Raw genomic sequence first — 4,532 nt, 5'->3', positions numbered from 1 at the left:
CAGGCCTGAGAGTGACAGGTAGATAAAGGGGTGAGAGATGAGGGCAAGGACACATGTGTGGCTGCTGTGTTGCATGCTGGGGTGGGGGCAGCCCCAGTCTATGTACACAGCCACTGTACATGTTTCTAGTGATGCTGGGGAAGTGACACCACAGCCTTTCTCTGGTGTGACAGTATTTTCCTTCACTATTTCTGTCTTTCATCTTTCTCTGGCTTGTCTGTGTCTCTGATTTTTTTTCTCTCTCTCCTCCCCTATTCCTCTGGATGAGTCACATATTTCATTTGTACTGCAGATTTCCATCCTTGCCCTGTACATTCACCTTCTCTCTGCACACCTCTCCTCATGTCTGTGTGTCCCCCCACTTCTCTGATATTCATCTCTTCTCACAGCTTCATTCATCACTTCCTCCATTTACTTTCCTGGAACTCCTTCCCAGGTGTGTCTGTCAGTCATGGTGGGGTATTCTGTCTTGTGTTATCAGTGTTGTCCTATGTTCCTGGGAATCCCTTCATCTCTCCCTCCCTATTTCTCCCTCCATCCTTCCCTCTATCCACCCCTTCATCTCTTCCTCTATTTCTTCCTCCATCTGTCCCTGTATCTCTCCCTCCCTGTATCTCTCTCTTTCTCCCTCCATCTCTTTCCATCTTCTTTCCCTGGTCTATCCATTCCACTCTAGTTCTCCCCCAATTTCTTTCTTTCCCTCCATCTCCCTCTCCCCTCTCTGTCTTCTTTTTCTCTCTGAGTTCTCTCCCTCCCTTCTCTCTCTTTTTTCCTTTCTTTTTACCTCCTCAAATACTTCCATTTCATCTTCATTCTTTTCTTCCCTTCTACCTTTCTTTCCTTCCTCTCATTTCCCTGCCTCACCTTTTTTTTTCTATTCCTTTTTACAAACTCTTCTTCCTTTCTCCCCTCCTGCCTTCCATCCTTTTTTTCTTACCTTCTCCTTCCCTCCTTCCTTCCTTCCTTCCTCCCCTCTTCCCTTCCCTTCCCTCCTTCCTTCCTTCATTCTTCCCTTCCCTCCGTCCTTCATTCATTCTTCCCTTCCTTCCTCTCTACCTTCCCTCTTCCCTTCCTTCCTTCCTTCCTTCCTTCCTTCCTTCCTTCCTTCCTCCTTCCCTTCCTTGCTTCCTCCCTTCTTTCCTCTCCTTCTCCTTCCTCTCCTCTTGCTTCCTTCTCCCTTTTATCTTCCTCTCTTACCTTCCTTCCTTCCTCCCTTCCTTCTTCCCTTACTTCCTTCCTTCCTTCCTTCCACCCTTCCTTCCTCCCTTCCTTCCTCCCTTCCTTCCTCCCTTCCTTCTTTCCTTCCTTCCTTCCTTCCTTCCTTCCTTCCTTCCTTCCTTCCTTCCTTTCTTCCTTCTTCTCTTCCTTCCTTCCTTCCTCCTTCCCTTCCTTTCTTCCTCCCTTCTTTCCTCTCCTTCTCCTTCCTCTCCTCTTGCTTCCTTCTCCCTTTTATCCTCAGTGCCTTTCTCTTTCCTCTGTAGATTTTGGTTTTTTTTCTCCGGCCCTGTGGGCCCCTTCCATTTCTTCCATGTCTCCTGCAGTTTCCTTTCCCAAATCTAGAACCTTCTGTATGTTTGTTTTCTCCATTTCAGAACTTTTTCTTTTCTCGGTCACTACTCATTGTGTCACGTTGTCTACCACTCATAGAACTTCATCCTTGTGTTCTGCCAAAAATGACAGCCATGGAAATTTTTGTCATTGTTCCAAGAGATTGCCTTCCATTTCCTCTGCGTCACACAACTTTTTCTGGCTGTCTGAGTCTTATTTTTGGTTTGTTCTGGAACTTTTTCTTTAACCCCTTTACCCTCTATGTGTTCTGTATGATCATCCCCACTCATTCATCCATCCCTTCCTTCCATCGATATTTCCTGACTTTTTTTTTTTAAGTTATGAACCCCTTGTTCCCCGATCTGCACCATCTCCAGCTCACGTGTCTCAGAATTATGGTAAGTCTACAGAATTTTTACTAATAATCAGAATATTACCAGGATGTTATTGCTCCCAGTGCCTCTTTGTTGACCAGTAACCGCAGAACATCGCACCATGCCTATAATAAAATAACTGCCAGCTCCAGTCTCTGTTCCCAACACTTGTAGAGCTTCTTCACACTGCAGTACCGCAAGCCGCCCCTGGAAACTTTTCTATCCAAATTTTACTAACCTCTGCAGACTATTGCTTATCACCTCCCCCTTCCTATACACTTTACTAGATTGTCTGCCAGCAACAAGTAGACTGTCCTGTGTGCTCTGCAGAACATCACAATCTGGGCTTTGTTGCCAAAAACATTCTCTTTTTAAAGGATTTGTACCATTTTGTACTTTGATCTGAGAAGGTTATCCAATTTACTTTCCCCAGAGCTTTACCCCTTTCCATCAGGAAATTTTCATAATTGCATCTGCTGAGTGACACTCAAATAGATTTCCGCCCTCAGTTCTGCAGATCCTCTCTCCTATAGTTTTTCATGCTCAGGTCTGCAGACCATCTCTGCTATATATTTTTACCCATAGCTACAGATTATTGCTTTATTAGTTTTCCATCTAGTTTCTCTCACCCAAAGAGTTCCATTCTCACCTTTGCAGACTATTTCTCCTATAGAGTTCTATTCTCACCTCTGCAGACCATCTTCCCTATAGAGTTCCAGTCTCACCTCTGCAGACTATTTCCCCTAAAGATTTTCAACCATAGTCTGCAGACCATCTTTCCTAAAGTGTTTTAACTTCATGTCTGCAGACCACCTCTGCTATATATTTTCACCTTCAGCTCTGCATATTATTATTGCTGTAGGTTTTCCATCCATAGCTCTGCAGATCATATAAACTTCCACTGTGCAGACCATCTCACCTATAGATTTTTATCTAGCTCTGCAGAATGTCTCTCCTTTAAATTCTTATCCTTAGATCTGTGGACCATTTTATCTATAGACATTTTCCTATCGCTCTGCAGATTATCTCGCCTATAGATTTTTACTATCCGCTCCGAATATCATCATTTTATTTTCTGCATGTCATTACTCTTATATTTTATTCACTCTCAGCTCACCTGTATACTTTTTGATATTTGCAGAATATCTCTCCCATAGCATTCCATCATCCTGTCTGCAGAGCATTAGTTAGTCATCTGGGAAATATCTTCTGTATGTATTTACCCCTATCCTCCATTGATTGAACTTCAGTCCTGCAGGCTATCTCTCCACAAAACAGCGTTCCTGTAAAGTTCTATAACCAGACTGCAGAATATCAGTCCTATAGATTTTATAGATATTATGTTACGTGACTCAGATCTGCAGAGTATCATTACTTTTCTGCGCAGTGAGCACCAATTTTTAGATTATCCTTACCTGCTATCAGCTAACCTGCAGGCTCTCATTACCTTCTGCAGAGCATTACTACCTAATTGCCCTTAATACTGCAGAACATCACCACCTCACTGATCCTATGGCTGTAGAGCATCCCTACCCTTGCAGATTATCCTTACCTCCCTGCTCAAATGGTTGCAGAACATTTCCTGACCTTGGCGATATAAATAATGATCTCTATGTCCTCAAATCTGCAGAACATTAGTGTCATTTTGTCGTCAGTTCTGCAGAACATTTCCACCCCTCTACCCCAACTCTGCAGAGCTTTCTCATTCATCAAAAAGCTGCAGGGCATCACTACCTTTTTTTTGTGTTGTTCATATTGCAAACTATCATTACCTTTCCATCTCTCAGACCTCAGAGTGTTACAAACTTGCCCCTAGGGTTGCACTCTATTAATGATTTCCTTTTCACATTTCCTTTTCATCCTGAGATCCGCAGAACATTTCTCCTTTTCTATGCAGAGCATTTTTCTCTCCCACAATACCATCCTTCCATTCATAATTTTCTTTGCTGTGCAGATCATTCCTTCCTTCCTGTGCCCCCACCTCCCTTTTCCTCCTTTCTACCTTTTGCCATTCATACTGCATACTTTGCTGTCCTCGGTTCTGCATAGAATCCCCCATTCCCCTCGCACTTTACCCCTCTGTCTCCAGCATATTACTATTTCACACTCAGGGCTGCAGAGCTCATCTGTCATATAGATGTCCTCATATCGCCTGAACATTCACCGCTTTTTGCACACAGGTATGCAGAACGTCATTATCCCATCTGCAGAGCGTTAACACTTGGCTGCTCTGCAGATCATCACCACCTCTCTAACTGAATGTCAGAGATATTATTCCCATTCCTGTAGAGACACAGACATGATTATGCTGTAATCATCTCTGTTTTATTTTATGACTTCTTTGATCATTCTCATACCTGTAGATCTTACGCTGGTACAGTACTTCTGCTATGGTTGTCAATGGAATCTGTGTATTACCCTCCCTTGTAAGCGTCTTTTACTTTGTACAATAAAAAGAAATGCCTGGGCTTAAATCCAAAAAGATGGCAGAGCTTTGGTGTTATAGTAGTGAGCATAGCTGCCTTCCAAAAACCTTTCATATATATATAACACATGAGGTGCTAGAGGGGTGAGACTGCAGGTGAAGATGCTGAATTGCCCCTGCACATC

Source organism: Pyxicephalus adspersus, chromosome 2, assembly GCF_032062135.1.
Source record: "Pyxicephalus adspersus chromosome 2, UCB_Pads_2.0, whole genome shotgun sequence".
In the NCBI taxonomy this organism is placed as follows: Eukaryota; Metazoa; Chordata; class Amphibia; order Anura; family Pyxicephalidae; genus Pyxicephalus; species Pyxicephalus adspersus.
Note: the sequence above shows the minus strand (reverse complement) of the source record.